The sequence below is a fragment of the Indicator indicator genome, chromosome Z, assembly GCF_027791375.1.
Source record: "Indicator indicator isolate 239-I01 chromosome Z, UM_Iind_1.1, whole genome shotgun sequence".
NCBI lineage: Eukaryota > Metazoa > Chordata > Aves > Piciformes > Indicatoridae > Indicator > Indicator indicator.
The window spans coordinates 64,821,499-64,839,392 of NC_072053.1; positions in this window are offsets into that span (position 1 = coordinate 64,821,499).

The following is a 17,894-nucleotide window of genomic DNA, read 5'->3' on the forward strand; positions in this document are numbered from 1 at the left end:
TCTGAAATCAACATGATCATGGAATTCCCAAAGGAAAATGGAGCATGGCTCATGTTGCTCTCACTGCAGAGGAAATGCAACCATTCTTACTCATTCTTCCTCAATAATGAAGAGTCAGATTCATTGCCTTGCTCTGCTGAGGAGGAAATTGCTGCATAATCTCCTTTCACAGCTAGACAATCCCCTCTTTCCAAAGTAGGCTAAGCATGCAAATTCTCCAGACATATTTGATGAATTTCTAATCAGAGAGGATGAAATGACAGGGCAAAGGTGAGTGTCAGTGACAGAAGCCTTGTGCCAGCTCTTTGCTGATGATGTGGTTTTTCCTTGTTTCACCCACATATTAATTGTGGGTGATACTTATTAATTGTATCTGCTTTATGACAAATAAATCATAATCAGGTCAAACTGCAACCAGCCTTAAGGTCACTTAGAAGTCTTGAAAAGACTAACCCATGCATCCTTCTTAGTACTTCATATAGTCTGCAAAATGAGACCCCCATGGTCTCCCAGTTTACAGTCTTACATCACTAGAGCAGCGAAGGAAGAGCCTTTCGTCAGTCAGGATTTCTCTTGAGCTAAGAGAGGGACTTTTGAGGGCTGTGAGGAGTGGGCCAAGTTTTGTTTCTCCAACCTGCTGGGTGATTTTACAGACCTCTATAGGGGCTATAGGTTTTCCTGTATGTGGAACAGACATATTTCTTTTTTTTCCATGTAGGAACAGAAAATAAACAAATAAATAAAAGTCTATTTGCCATTAAGAAATACTTATTTCCTTAGGCCCCCTTTGGATTAAGTTCTTAAGGAGCTTTTGAGAACAGTTGCTTGGAAAACAGGAATATGCATTCCCTTGCAGCATAAGAAAAACAAGTGCTTCTTGTATTAGTGATAGTAAGACCAGTGCTTTAGTGTATGTCAATCACAAGAGAGCAAAGATGACATTTGATATGTAATAAAAGAGTCCACAGTTTTCCAACAAAGACTTTTTGCACATTTCAATTCCTTCTTGGCTTGCCCATCAGTTAGAGACAACTATCAGTAAAGCATTGACATATTCTGGTGCTCTGTACTCCCAAGTCAATCATGTGCCACACTATTTAAGGTGTCTGAAATGGTATGCAGCTCCAGCCACAATATTTGATTGTGTAGCTTGCTGCTTTAATTCTTGATGTAGATAAGAGCTGAGGAGAGCCAGCAGCTCAAGTGAAGATTATGCTCCACTTAGTAGCTTAGAGTTTAATCATTTATTGTCCCTGATTGCCCTAGGTCCCTTATATGGGACCTTCCTTATATATGGGAGAAGCCCCCATCTGAAGTCACAGGATGTTGGTGACCTCATGGTGAGGAACCTGACACAAGGGATAACGAGTTGCTAAGGGAGAGTGGGATGGACTTGGAGCCAACAACCAAACAAGATTACAGAAGAGACAAGACTCCCTGCAGATGGAATGAGAGGAAAAATAGGAGACAGAAAGTTGAGTTACCTCTCATGGACACAGTTTAGGAGGAAAGTGATTTAGCAGAGTCATCACCTTTCTGTTTTGTCTCCCCCCCCAACAGTTCCTGAGGAGCCAACTGTTGACTGCTGCTTGAGACAAGACACAGTGCTAAGTAGGAGCTGGGACAGGCCAGCCTGCCTGCTATTGCCTGTCTCTGACTGGTTTGCTTTTCCATCATCTGTGAGCATAGGCTGGCGACACAAATTCTGCCCTGCAGCATAAGCTGTTTTCCAGAAGGTCAGCTTCCCTTTCTTTCCTGACAGGTAAATGAGGTACAGCAGCATGACAGCTTCACACATGGTCAGTTTGACTAGCTGACAGCTGGGTCTCTTGTTCAACAGTCAGTGATATTTCAATTTTGACAGGTGGCATTGTGTGCAGAGATTGTGCTGAAAATTAATTGGTATGAGTGTTTTCTGCAGAGCTGCTGAAGGCTAAGACACTATCATGAATAGTGTTAAGGAAGAAATATCCCTCAGAGATCAGAAGAGGCAGAGCTCCTTAAAGACTCACTGGGTCCCTATTAGTCAGTGTTTCTTGAAAATGCTATAATGTGGTTTGTTATGCTGACAATTTCCTGTGACAACAAAAGGGGAATGTCAAGAACATAGCAGTGTTTAAGAAACGAGCAGTGAGATGGCTGAGACAAGGGCTCAACAGAAATGCCAGCTCATACCCATATGCTCTTCTTTCTCTTTAGACTACCTTTTCCTGCACCCTGCTACCCCTTTAATACTAGGATACAGCAGATGATCTTGAGACAGCAAGTCTAAAGAAGTGATAACCAATTCTCCACTTGCCTCTTCTTCTAAAGAGTTAGCTGATGGCCAGCTTTTTAAGAATCTTTTTTTAGTTTAGGAAATGAAAAAAAATTCCTCAAACTTTTCCCATCAACAACAGTTGATGTGTTTCTACTAGAGCTAACCGGTTCACATCTTGTTCTGCAAAGTTGATAATAGTCAGTATATTTGGCTCACTTTTTTTTTTTTTTTTGGCTTATTTTCATTCCCTCCTGAGAAAATTCTCCACCCAGTACATCATACATGCTGCTTTTGAGTTTTTCTGAATGACATTCTCATATTTTACAAGATATTTACAAATAATATATGCTATTTCTCAGGATGAAACATCATCAAGCGGAACAGATTCTCACTGAATTGAAAGGAAAGAATCCCTCCCCTGTATCCAGCTTTCCTTACTGGCCATCTGCTTAGTAGTGCCCATGGGTGTAAAAAATCCATTTGCACATTCACATTGAAATGCTCCATTTGCTCATCTTGCCCATAACTGTGTTCTCTTGCTGGGGTGAATATTAGGTCTCTGATGTATGCATATTATCCAGTGAACATATAATTGCAAGTGCAATCCACATCAAATTATCTGGAATTTTACTGCGTATTTTCTACACACTTCAAGCAGTAAGGACAACAATACATAAACTCTCAACAATACATAATTCTTGACTGTAAGAATTAGTAAGGTGCTGGTGTTTAGCTCCTGACTTCTGAAGTGTAATTTATTCACAGTGCTGCTGCCAGCACAAGAGGTCACTGATAACATTTGGTGCAGGATAAAGACGTTGTGGGGACGACACCAAGAATCCTCTGCTCAGACAGAAACATGCAACTGGACAGGTTAAGGTAAACAGTCCCTAAGCCATGACTGTTCTTCTCTCCTCTGCCTCCAGGAAGGCATTTCACTGACGCACAGCCCAAGTGTGCTGTCCAAACATACATGGAGAGGATTTCAGATTTCTCTTACCTCCCACAAAGCTTGATATTGATTCACCACTCTTAGGAATCACTACTACAGTTTAAGAAAAAAAAATACAGAATTAATACTCAAAGCATTCCTTCTCTGCATCTGTATTAACCTCCTCCTCCCTCCAAAGTCACAAATACAGGACTTACAAGCATCTGCTCTGTAGATGTAGCTTGCCTAGTAACCAGAGACAGCATCTGATTCAGCAGTCATTACACCAGAGAACTGAAACATTAGTTCTGCATCGTGACAGACAGATAGACATGCATTTGAATAAGCTGCATTGCTGCTCAAGGCAATTCTTCATTATTCTTGCAAAATTAGTGTCTAAGATTCTTCTGGCTTCTCACAGACTCAGAGACAACTCTTTCCCTACTGTCTGTCAAGTGTTAGTTGCCATTGTGACAGCTAATGGGTTTTGTGTAGATCACTAAAACACTCAAGAACTATGCACAGCCTGTAGCTTGTTCTAAGCCAGAGATATCCCCAGTAGGAAACGGAAGGAAAGAGCCATTCCAGGAAAATAATGAAAGTCACACTAACAGTATAAATTGCACAGTGCAAGATTAGACTCCAATCCTATTTCACTGTGTCCTGTGGAGTCAGCAGACTTGCTCCATGTTACTGTTGCTTTAAATAACATAAAATATTAAGGAATTCAAACCAATCAATGCTAGTTTTGGACTTTCTTAAAATGGGGAAAAAAGCAAGGGAGGTGGCATTTAATTTGGTGAGGCAATTACATCTACTGTTCTCTCAGAACAGTAACTACAGTGTTGAACTAATGCCCTATGGCATTGGATGCACTAAACAGAATATTAGCTACAACTGAATGAACATCCTCAGTTGCTCTATATAAAAACAGACATTTCAAACAAATAAAAGCATCACTTTTAATTTGAGAAGACTAGAAAAATCTTTCTGCCACTGACAGTTTGTGCCACAATTAGAAGGAGATCTAGCAGGTAGCTTTCGACAATGTAGGTAGATGTAACTTTCATAGATATGTACGTGCCTGCAAAAGAGATGTTATTGGAAAATGCCCTCACATTTCTTCCCTGGAGTATGACTTATCTTTCTCTTTTAAAAGCCAGCCATTGCAGTAATACGCCTCAACAAACCTGCTGACATTTTGGAAGGCTCATCTAAATACCCATCTGACACTTGAATCATGTTTCAAATAATGTTGAATATTACCAGAAAAATATCAGCAATAAAGTTCAGATTCCACTTTACAAACCTCAGAAAAATAATGACTGTATTAACTTCAGAGAGGCTATTACCACCCGGTGTATAAATGCTAAACTTCAAGATAAGCTCAGTGGCACATGATGCCTGTAAAAGCTTCAGTCTGCAGAGCTGCATCCAGTCAAATCCTTCTTGACTCAACATCAATTCTCGACATTATAGCTCTAGAGCAAGGAGCTTTCCTATGCTGAATAAACAAAAGAGAAACGAACAAACAAAAAAGACAAATGCTCAGGGCTGGAAAAGCAGTTGTCTGTTGGCTTGAGATAGGAGTGTAGTGTCTCATTTTGCTCTCCAAGAGCAGTGGCCATGGTTGCTAAACACAGGAGGGCTGTGGTGTAAGACCATCAACGCTGTGCCTGACAAGTTATGGCACCATGGCACACCATAGCTGGGTGTGCTGACTCTGCTTAGTAGCAAAGGATACAGGTCATGCTTTCTAGTCCAACGACTAACGATGTGGCTGAGATGTATCACACACAACTTCACTGGTGCTCTATCTTTTGTTAAAAACAGTCTGTGTTTCTTGTTCCTGGTGTCTAAACTGAGGGAAAGCTGCGTATTGGTACTGGTGAGGCCACACCTAGAATACTGTGCTCAGTTTTGGGCCCCCTCACTACAAGAAGTACACTGAGGCGCTGAAGTGTGTCCAGAGAAGAGCAATGAAGCTGTTGAAGGGTCTAGAGAATAAGACTTAGGAGGAGTGGCTGAGAGAACTGGGTTTGTTTAGTCTGGAGAAAAGAAGGCTGAGGGGAGACCTCATTGCTCTCTACAACTACCTGAAAGGATGTTGTAGAGAGCCTGGTGCTAGTCTCTTCTCACAGGTAATTAGTGATAGAACAAGAGGGAATGGCCTCAAGCTATGACTGTGTAGGTTTAGACTGGATATTAGGAAAAAATTTTTCACAGAAAGAGTGGTCAGGCATTGGAATGTGCTGCCCAGGGAGGTGGTTGAGTCACCAACCCTGGATGTGTTTAAAGGTCGTTTGGATATGGTGCTTGGGAATATGGTTTAGGGGTGAGCTTTGTAGAGTAGGGTTATCATCTGGAGTTGGTGATCCTGAGGGTATTTTCCAACCTGAATGTTTCTGTGATTTCTGTGATACGCAATAGAAAGCCCAGAAAACACCATCTTAGAAAGTCAGCTGTGTGTGCCTCTCTGGCAAAGTAGCCCAGCAAACTTCCAGGTATGCTGCAGCAATTCAGATCTGGAAACTCAGATTGCCATTAGGACTTTCCTCTTTGTTGGCTCTTTACCATCAAAGCTGAATAGAGAAACTGTGACTCCAAAAACAAGACAGTGGTCTGCAAACCTGTCCTTCCTAGGAGAGAAGGAGGTGTACAATGGACCTTACGTTGCTAGTCTCTCCTGGAGTTAATACAACAGGGTGCCTCAGGGAAAAGGCTTTTTGGGGGTAGGTAGGTATCACTGAGACAACGGGCAGAAGATAAGAATTTCTGGGCTATACGGACAGGTTGGGAACTGCCCATTGCATTAAAATGTAAATATTGTGCTATACTTATACACACATTAATAATTTTCAGATGTGAGTATTCTTTTTTTTGCACTTGCTCTGAGCTCTTTGTCTCTTTTATGTTTTCCTATAAAGCATTGTCATTCTTCATTTCAGTGTGGTTCCTATCTTCATTCACCAGAGTGCCTGAAATAGATGTGTGATTCTGTTAAGGTCATGGAATCCATGTAGTTCACAGATCTCTGTCCAGAGAGTATCACTGCCAGTCATACCTTTATTCAATATGAACTACCTTGATGCCTCAAAAATTACATAAAAACGGGAAGATTTTGAGCAGGCTGGTCCAATACAACAAAGTGTGTTCACAGTTGCCAGCAGGGGACAGGAATCCTTGAGTACCTGTTTTTGACAGCACCAGGGACTTCTTTCCATGGAAAACATAGTGACCAAATCACCAAAGTTAGACCACCATCAACCCTGTGCTACAAACTCATGTTGACTGGTATAGCATAGACTATGCTGGCAAATAATAATGATGCTGATTTTCATCTCAAGTGGGCACCCAGACATTTCAGCATAGTGGGGAGAAGAAGTCAGAAAGGCATAAGCTACAAATGCTCTGTTAGTAGAAGTTTTGCCATAATCAGACACTCTGGGAGACCCTCACAGAAACTAGGCCTTACCAGCAGCTCCTTAAAGTCAAATTCCCATACAACTTACAGGGGCTCAGAGGCAGGGGTCCTAAAACAGTCAGGGATGATGAGGAAATCTAGGCCTGGAGCCCAAGGTCTCCATCTCTGAGACTCAGCTAAGGCAGCAGTTAGCAACATGGCTGCTGTCCAGCTACTGTGTTGAGAAGACACATTCAGTTTTTAAAAAAATTCAACTACTGATCCCTTTCGATAAATGATGGGAAGAGTTTCCGCTAGCATCCAGGAGAGAAGGAAACTTTCCCCAACATGTTACAAGAAATGGGAGGTGGGCCTGTGAAATTTTTGAAATATTTGAAATACTACAAGCAACGGAAACATCTGAAGTCACGTGACTTGTGTGCGAGCAGGGTGGACTGCCACACATTTGGTAGTGCTTTTTCATAGTGTAACCCCTGACCCCAGGAAAGCACAGACTGAAATAAAAAGATTCAAACACTGTCCGCACAATTACAGGTACATAGTTTATAAACCTGTGTGGGTGTGTATACCTTTACGCAAAACTGTATTGCCTCATCACACACAAATGGCGAGGCAAGTGTTAGCCTTACTCACTTATTCTTACATGCACCTATGTACAGATAGCTAAAGGCAATATCCTTAAACGCTTCCACTTTGACAGCTGCATTTAAGTGATACAAACTGTTGTGTTTACTGCTCTGTGATTGTTATGTCAGCTACTTCTGATTTTAATACTGCTTATACTCCTCATTGCCTTTACCTCTCTGACCTCCTTGAAGGAGGAAAAGGAGAAAAGAAACCCCAGCACAGAAGAGAACTGACCCTATACTGGTGGTGTTATCTCAGGAGTTAGCTATGTGTGAACTAACCAGTGGAACTGCTTAACTCAGCTCAGGTCCTTAGTACTTGGTTCTCCTTCAGAGCAAGGCTGGAGGACCAAGAGTGCAACTACAGAAAACCTTGAAAGATTAAGTGATTGGGAAGGAGATAGTGTCACACCGCTCTTAGACTGGAATCACACAAAAGGCTGAAAGCTGTGTCTGTGGGAAATGTTACCTGTTTACAATAGGGTTTGCCCTATTAGTGGAATTTAAGCATAAGAAACAGGATTTTTCATGCCAAACAGATCAAACCACTGAGATTACCAACGCATTGCCCACAGCGATTAATGTCCACTGTGGGGAAAGTGGAAAACACTGCACAATGTGCTAGGTTTTAACAAAGGATTTCTCTCTGCTCTTTCAGTAGGATTTCACTAACACAGAAGCTTAAACTCATGTTTTATGTTTTACATTAAACAAGAATTAGTTATCTGACCCTGCCCTTGGTCACTCAATGTGTCCTTAGAACACAGTGTTTTGTTCAGAGAGGGTTTTTCAGAAAAACAAAAACACGGAAATAAAGCAAAATGCATGAAGCAGTGCAGTGTTTTCTTCTAACTTACTGTCTCACCAACGAATCAGGTATATGGTTTTGCTTAAGAAGTCCCTGGAAAGGGATGAGTCTAATGCTGACAGTTGAAAATGTCAAACTAAGTTCTTACAACAGCAGGAGTCAGGAGTCCTACTGGGCTAGCCTAATTGCAACCCTAGTACTTGCTTTCTACATCTGAATTTCTTCATCTTTCTCCATTTGTTACAGTATTCCCCTCTTCCCATTCTGCCTCAAGTGACTAACCTGTTACTAAACTTTTGTAAAACAGTTCTGCTCTTTCACCCAAAGATAGCTGCCTTTCAGGAGTCACTGAGCTGCCACCAGTGTATTTAGCTTTTTTTGTACAATGACAAAACAGTGGAGGCTTTTGGGATGAATGAAGCTAAACACCTTCTAGGCAGTATTTTCTGATTTTTTTCTGAGCCTTGCACTGCGCTGTAGCTCTGTCCACTGTTCTCCGTCTCTAAGTTCTTGAAGGAATATTAGAAATCGTATCTGTCACTCTAAACAAATAAAGCCAAACAAACCAGAGTAAACTGAATTAATGCAGAGACTCGTTATGTTCTGTATTCCAGTATACTGCAAGATACCTGGTTACCAAGTCACATTGTATCCTAAAAGAACTGCAATTCACATATGACCTGAAAAAAGTAGGAAAGACCTCAGAGTGGAGTTTCACTTTTCATTTGCCTTTTCTTGACTCCACAAGTTTCAGTTACACATCAAATACAAGCAAACTCATGTAGGTATCTATGCATGAGTAGAGTTAAAACAATAAAGAAATCTAACCAAAAATGCCAAACATAAGATAGCAGGACATCTTGAATGGTCTAATGATGTGCAAAAAACTAAGATGACCTTTTAAACAATTTATTGAAATAGCAACAAAACCAGAAGTTTTTTAGAGATTTGGAAAAGTATCCTGAAGGCAGAAGAATCAGCCACATTAAATCTATTTTATTGAGGGCCCAAGCTTTTTCTCTTGCAGAAGTGCTGATTCAGATTTGTATGCATTAGATTAAATTAACGTTTTTGGAAAGTGGAGTCCTGTCAGATACTACATAAATAAATACAAGGGAGGAGGACTGGGTTCAATTCATGAGATGAAGGAAAGTGGAAACTAGCAGAAACGTAACTTGCTTGCTAAGATGACTTATGGGCCAGGCTTCTTGTCTTGTATATGCAAAAATGTTCCTGTTAAAAATACTCTATTAACCAATGACCCTAACACCATGAAGAAGGTTTTACTCCTCAGCATCGAACATTTTTATCAAAGCATCTCAGTATTGTACTTGAGAATATGTGACAGGTGAAAAGTCTTTTCATGCCTCCTTTCTACCTGTTGAATCTGTTCTCCATTTAATAATCAGGTTGGAATTTGCTATTTCACCATGAAAATATGAAGTGTTAGGAAGGAGCCTTGATGTACCAGGCTTGGAGCCTGCAAGTTAGTAATTCCAGGAAGAAGAGATGAGCAGTCCAAACTGACACATGTGTTTTCTTCTCCAATTAATATTTTTAAAATTTCTGTGCAGGTTTTAGGGAGCAGCATGAAAATCTGTGGGAAAATGAGATCAAAGTCATCCATGTGACAGATGACTAATCTACAATCAAAAGCTAATCGCACTTGCATTGTACTCTTCTGGAAAAGAAACCACAACCATGGTAGAATCAGCCTCCCAGTTGCTCTTCATCCATGCTTCTACCTCCAGCTGGGTGTTATATCAACTGGCTAGGGGACAGGAAGATACATGCTGCAGAGGGTTATGTTCCGAGCACAGCCAATGGCATGGTTGCTGGCTCACTGTCTTGCACAAGCAGACAAATGTGAACTGAGAATCCCAGTTTAAGATAACCAGTTCTGAAACACCTAGAGTACAGAGTATGCCCTGACTCTTTCCTCAAGGAAGTAACTCCAAAGACATTTTAGGGGGCTGCCCTTAATGGGTAGCCTAAACAAGGGCATGAAGGCAATGCTGCAATGTGCAACTGAACAAGTATTTCTGGCTGTGATTGCAAGTCACAAATGCATGCTCATACTTTATCTCAGTCTGGATTCTTCATATTCTACTGCTGCAAATGCTTGGCTTTTGATCCAGTTCAGGCCTTGGAGCAAGACTTTCCAAACCGTTGCTCCCCATAGAAACAGTAAGCTAAGGTGCCACATCGCTCCTGGTCTGCACACCTGTACAATGCTGTGGATGGTTCCCATGAAAGAGGTGATGGGCTCACTGCAAACAGCTTGTATCCCACCATTTCTCTTCTCCCCTCTTGCACCAGACAAATATTCCTGCAGAATTGCTCCACCAGGAGGCTGTGTGCAGTGCTGATGATGTTAATCTAGGAAATCCATTGCCTTTGAATTTTTTTACAAGGATGTTGCACTTGCAAACAACAACACAAGTTCTGGGACCACTTCTCTAAAGAAAAGATCAAAAGAAAAGAAAGACTGCCATATGTATGCTATTTTTGTCTGTCAAGATGAGAGGCCAAAATTCCTTTAAAAAGTCCCAGAAGAGTAAAAAAACAACTGCATTCTGATCCTCTAGTCCTGAGCACAGAGTGGATAGAGCCTGTAAAAACCAAGTCACTAGAGTGAAGTCTCATATTTACTTTTTTCACTGCAACTCCTGAGCAGTAGAAAGTATTTTTTTTTTCCAGAGGAAAACAAGGGAAGAAAAATATCTTCCAGCCCCAAATTGTTCTGAAGGACTTAAGAATGGCCTCTGGAATCCTTGATAGTAAAAGCAGTCACTGTTCCTTTGTTCACTTCATTCAGCAAGAAAAAATGTATCACAAAGAGCTCCATTGTCAACGAAAACAGAAGTTGAAACATAGGTTCCAACATTGCACAGTACAAAATATATATATCTATATATATATAAAATTCTATGGTTGGAGTGGAAGAGAAGGCAGGAAGCAATTCTACCTGCAAGAGGCATCATTAGCAATCAGTGCCACAAAATCTCACACTATGAAACAGGACATAAAACCATGAATTTCCTTTTCATCCCTTGGATTAGTGACACCACCCCCCTCAACCCTATTACCAGCCCTTTATGTGAAACTGGACATACATCACAATCTTTCCCTTGTCCTTTACTTAAGAATGGAAGCTCACACTCTCTAAATGGGCTGGATTTTGAGTAATTTAGGTACATGTGCACATAAAAGTGTAGAGGATATCTGTTGTGAAGTATCTTACAAAAATGGGATTTTTTTAAAATCTCTAGCTCACTGGAACTCCAAAAAAGCAAAGCATGACACTTGTGAACATCCTAAGGAGCTTACTGAAGCACTCTGCTTTTCTTAGGTTTTTCCCAGCATCTGGACAACAATGACAACGCTGGCATGTTCTCTGAAACATCTGCTATTGTCTGAGAAGTGAAAGGAAACAGTTTACTTTATCTCCTGTAGCTTTTACAAGATTGACAGTGACAAGTGTGAAATGGACATGTTCCACTGAAAATCAGAAAAGAAAAGCCCAGAGCAACTTTATAATAAGTACTTGGACTCAGTTCCCTCATCATTCTACAGTAGACATTCACTTCTGTTAGCCATAAACATTGGCTCCCTCCTGCTTTGTAGTACCTTTTCTACCCAGCATGCACAGCAGTATCCAATACTGCTGTCTCTTCTCCTTGACATTTTTTAGTGACTTGAATAGTACTATTCTCAATTTACATCAATGTGACTGAGAACAGAACAGAACAGAAAGAAATCACTGTTTAAATTGTCCAGGAGTTATTCCTGCCTGCTGCTATACATCAGAGGGAAAAGAAGGCTAAAACCAGTAAATCTTACTGGCAGAAACTTTTCAGCCTTTTAAAATAACCTATCAGATTTATAAAATTCCTTGAAAACACAAACACACACACTTTAAAAACTGATCAAACAGATGAAAGAAATCTACAAAAATAATTTTTTTCTATATAATATGTTTCAAAAATTGTTCAGAATACTGTGTTCAGAGATTTAGCAATGACCATTTCTCCTCATTTTGCTACAGTAGTTATTAGATGTGATTAAGGGCATCAGTGTAGAGTTTGCTGTAAAGAACAGGCCATGTTTTACAGCAACATTGGAACTGTCAGGGTGGATTGGACCGCTGGTCTATCTCACCCACCATCCTGTTCCCAGCAGCCAGCAATACTTACTGCCTTAGAAGAAGGTCAATACCCTAACTCCCACAGTCCAGCTGACTTTGTGTGAACTGTCTTTCCAGACTGCTCAAAACCACGCTGGGTAGACAGTGAATTTGGGTCTAGTAAAGAGCTGGAAAGGTCTACCTGACAGCTCTCAGAAATTCTGGTTGTAAACCATGCTTCCCTGGAAAGTATCACCACAGAGGATGAAAAGAGTCACCTTCCTCACTGCAGCTTCCAATATGCTCCTAGTATCAGTAGAGACGACACCACTCTTCCTCAGGAAGGGGAAGAGTTTCTGATTCTCTGTCCTAGTTAAGGGAAGACACACACAAAGATATCCTCTCCTTCTTCATCTTCTTCCTAAAGAGCAGAGGGCCACAACAGAAAGAGCCAAAGGAGCTCTAACATACACCAGCAATCATGGGGATGAAAAGAAATGCACCATAATTGGAGATGGCTGGACTTGAGGATGTTGCAGCTACCCTAGTGCAGGGGCTGTGGAGGCAAAGGACACACTTGAAGCTGTATCTTGCCTGGGAAGAGGGAGAAAGCGAACTTCAGGTAGAAAACACTGGAGCAATTTCCTCTTCCTTTGTCCTGCCCAAATATACACTTTGATCTTCCTGAAGGAAAGTGTTTAGCCTTCAGTCCACAGAGGATACGCCTCAGAGAATTATAGCTAAAAAATAGCAACTGTGTCCATAGTGAAGGAATCTTGTGCAGTCATTCCCAATCTCTTATTGCAGGTTTAGATAGAAGTGCAGTTTTGTGAGCTACAGACTGAGAAATATACCTGAGAGACCTGCCAGAAATGATTTTAACAACTTGTGGATACTTACAGGAGGAAGTGTTTGCTCCTTCTGTTGAAGCTTGTATCTTAAGCATGGGTTCTGTAACACAGAGAAGTAACAGCAAAGTAATAAGAATACAGCCACAGCTATATTGTTAGGCTGGAGAAGCCTGAACATCTTGCCCTAGTAGATTTTGTTTTCTTTTTTTTTTCTTTTTTTTTTTAAGTAATCAGAAACCCACCAAAGAAGAGAAAAAAAGACATAGCTTGAGAAAGCGAAGAACTTCAAAGTCAGTACAGCATGTCCTAGGCATACTGTGAATAATCAGTTACAGCAAAATGCTCCACAGTCCTGAGAGGAAAAGCGAAGAGAAAACTGGCAAAGAGAAAGCAAAGTTTTCAGCTGTTTGTGACAGCATTAGGTGAAAGTGGAAAGCAATGGGTCTTGAAGTTTCATGCGTTGACCCTGAAACACTAACTTCTCATCTTCTCACACAACTCCAAATGAACAGTTAGGACTCCAGGTCTATCACCATTACGGATAAGGACCATTTGGGCTTGAAAAGAGCAGGATCCATGAGTACAACCATCTCTGTAGAGAGATGTAGCTGGAGGGGAGAGCAGGACAGTTTCTAGACCAAAGTCGTGAAAATACAACCTATTTTCAAGGTGGCAAATGATCTTGTAAAACAGCTGGAGGAAATGGACCTCAACACAAATCACACAAAGAAAGCACTCAGAATAGTTAATGGAAGAAGCAAGCTATCCTGAAGCTAAGGCTGAACCTGCTGGGTTGTAGGAATGTGAACCACACAGCAAATCACAGTCACACACTTTGGTGGCTGCATGGACTTTTGCTTAGAGTGCATAAAAACAGGCAGTATCATGCATGAATAAAGAACTCAGAAGTGTACTTGAGGAGCACTATTAGCTGGAAGAAAGAGTTTGTGGAGAGAGCAAAGGTGGTGTAATACGCCACTGTGGAGAGAGATAAAGGAAGTCAAGGTGGCTAGTAACCAGTCTGTGGATCCTAGGGAGCAGATCAGGCATACTGCATATTCTGCAGTGAAATATTTGCAACATGTCATGTCAGCCAGAAAAGATGAATCTTCATCTAGTAGTCAGTTTTTAGGCAGACTAAAAACACACTTAAGAGCTAAGAGCACTTTGTAAGTCCTCCTATCATCACAAAGAAACTGTAGTAGTGATTCAAGAGACCAGGTTATTTAAACACTGTCATCTCAAAATAGCCTATCTCCAGTTAAAGGAGCAACATACTAATAACTTATTTGTATTTGCAAGGACTGGAAAACAAAAAGCAGTGCTCTAAATCCCAGACACTATTGCTCAGCAGGAGACTCCTGTAGTGGCAGAGAAAGCTGACACGGTCTGGACCCAGACCTGGGTGAAAACAGTGGGGAAAAAACAGCACCAGACTGGATTTGGGACTTGCCAGGTTTCTGCTCCAGCCTTATAGCAAAGACCTACTCAGTGCTCCGTGAGGATGCCTTAACAAGCAGATACCAAACTAATTGCATTCTGGTCTTCTTCAGGACAACAGAGTGATCTGCTGCTTGGCATGAAACGTGCTGGTGCAGTGATTCACCAGGAATGCAGCCAGCATTTTGCACGTCTCAGCCTCCTCCTCTCCACTGACAGTACAATAGCAGTAAAGCAGAGGACAGTAATGTAACAGCAGGCACTGGAAGGGACATAAGCAGGGAAAGAGACATCTGAAAAACAAGAAATTTAGTTCATGGGAAAGAAGGGAGGGAAGTTCAGGGACTGCATTCTTGCTACACAAGGGAGAAGACAAGGCAAGCCCAGTGGAGTCAGTGACCAGCATGTCACCTCCTTTGAACAAAAATGGTTTCAACGGTTACAGAAGACTTGCTATTAGCTATGTGGTCTCATATACATCCAGTGAAACACCAGTGACAGGCCCCACTGAGAACATGAAAGAATATGGGCACATCCAATGGCTCTTCTGTCAGGCAGCAGTGCCAAGATTTCAGAAGTAGGTCACCACACACGCAGATGCATCAAAGGAAAGGCTGCAGGCATGCTAAATGCAAAAGCTTGGAATCACACTGTTTTCCTTGATCCAGCCTAAAATCACTGTCATCTCACAGTAAAATATGTCTCTGCCAGACATAGTTTTCTCAAAAAAGCTAGTAGGACCCCACACTCTTTGCCAAGCAAGATGTGTGCATCTTGTAAATCTTTGAGATGCTCAGCTTACACATGCCTATCCACAGCTCCCTCAGCCAAAACCAGCAGTATGGACTACTGCATATATTGTGGCCATATATAAAAGTTAAAATAGCACAAGTGACTTCTCCCTGGGGTCAGTTCCAGGAGTACTTCTGGAGATGTGCCATCCATAGCTGCAGGTAGGATGCTGAAAGCAAAATTTCACCAGCCTGAAAGGAAACCATCTGCAGAAGGTTTCCTTCTTGAAGCCAAGTCAGCTTTAAAAAGTGGTTAAACTACTGACAGTGTACCTGTCTACATTCACAGACCCTACAGAGGTGTCAGGAATTGTATGTAGAGTCCTGAGGAACAGAGCACTCTAGGCAACAGACCCTCTGCAAATTCATATGCAGCTGCGAGGATTTACAGGAACAGGAGCAACAAGTCCTTTTTGAAACACAATTCCTAACAAATACATTTTCTCTAGGGCTGCTGCAGGCTGACAACTGCAGGCAGTTACCATCCTCAATATAGCTCCAGGTTAGAGAAAAGTACGTTTAACCCTTCTTCATTCATTTCTCAGTTTCTGAAGTAGCCCAGTATTCAAGGCAGTATGCAGGTACTGAGGTGCTGGATGTAGGTGAATTGCTCTCTGCTAAGAAGGAGCAGTTCCAAAGCTGCAGAAGCAGTTTCAAGAAGAAATCAAGAGAAAGTGATAGAAAGACTCTCTTAATTCAACTTACGTGAAGAGGTTTTTGTCCCTTCAGTTGATACTTGTATCTTGCTGGTGCTCTCTGGAAAACACAAAGGCAACAGGAAGTTATAATGTGGAATCAGATGATCCTCTAATAGCATTCCACTCCAAGAATGGACAGGGTAAAAAGGAAAAAGGTGCTCAACGAAGCCAGCTTAAATTCTGCTTCAGTGGGCAAAGGCTGCAAATCAGACACCAACTTGCAAAAGATTTGTTTTGGGCCAAAATGAAAACGATGATGTTTAAGAGTAGAACTGAAGAAGAAAAAAAATATTTCTTCTGAAAGAAATCAGTTTTTCAATCTCTTATTTTCCTTTGGGAATAAATGATCAGTGACAACAGAAGAAATCGTGCAGATGGCTCTGCTTCTGGAAGGCGTCAGTGTGAGGATTCACTTCTTATACTTGCAGGCAGAAAAATTTTGCAAAGACATCTTCCTGTTCCTGTTGAATTGCTGGTAAGCACATCCAGTAACATCAGTTGCCATTTCAGGGAAGTCTTCTAAGCCACACATGCAAAACCTCATAGGATGACTGCTGGGGGCTCTGTGATGGAAATCAAACAGCTGCTTTGTTGAAGAGATAAGAAAAAGCTGCTCTTCCACACTGGTCCTACACAGTAACATACTACCATAGACTTCTTGAATGCACTTGTTGAACTGGATAATGTCTATGGAGGATGATGCTGCTGTGTTTGGATCCCAGTTAGTGCCTTGAAGAATGCAGACAGGACAAAGCAGAGAGCCTTTGATTATTCTTCACAGACTTGTACAGAGGACTCGTTCCAATTACATCATTCATGTGCCCCTGCACTGCTGACACCACAAGCCACAACTTGTGGCTTACTGTGTACACAACTGTGTAATTTCCTAGATGTGAACAACTTGGCCTTTAGTTGCATGCATCAACTTCTTCTCCAAGTTCTCAAAACACTTTTCAGCCTCATAGTTGCGCAGTTCAATACTGCTGCACAAGTTTCAATTCCACAGCTGGAGAAGGGCCAAAAATGCCAAGGAAGAAGCCTTGCCCTGAATCCTCAAGGGCCACCAACAACCCTCTGGCAGGCTGCACAAAAATAATTTAGAAAAAAAACTCATAACAGATTTAGGTAAAAGGCAACTTAGGAATGTTTTTATTCTGTTTTGTCATTCTGGATCAGATAACCCTCTGTTCAGTGTCTTCAGAGTCCACAGAAACTTGGCCAGAGACAAAACTCAGTCCACCTGTCTTCCCTTCTCATTTAACTTTAGTGTTGACCCCAAATTTTAATTTCTTACTTGCTAGCTCTTGTATTGCATTTTTTCCCTTTTTCATCCATTTTTCTTTGGGAAACTTGTTTGTCCAGGCAGTACACCCCAGCTTCAACTCCTAATGTGAAAGAACTTTTTATACAGCATTTCCCTGACAACCAGTGATGAGTATCATAAGTATACAGTGGAATACAGTGGCCTGTAGCCAGAGAGCTTTCAGGACCATTTTTGGGATATGGAGGCAGTTTGCTGTTATGCAGCTGGGTTGTCTGAGCAATTCACTTTTCTCACTCACAACAGGAGACAGAACAAGTCTGACAGGTGTGTAGCTCAGCATCTGGCATAACTGGAGCAAATTTTCTTTCACCATTAAAGAAACCATGTTCCATTTAAGTACTCATGCTGAGCTCGATGGATCATTTCTTCCAGCTGCCTCCCCAGCACAGCTCTGTCAGTACAAACGCTGGTGGGCAGCGTCTCTGCTAGTTGAAAATAGAGACGCAGCCTCCCACACCTGAGAAATACATTTGTAAAATGTGTGGCAAAGCCACATGTTACCAAGCCCCGCTAGTAACATTCATGTGAGCAACATTAACAGTGGATGCTAACATTTGGAAGATGGAAAATTTATATGTATTGCTTATTGAGGGCAGTACAACACAACAGTAAGGG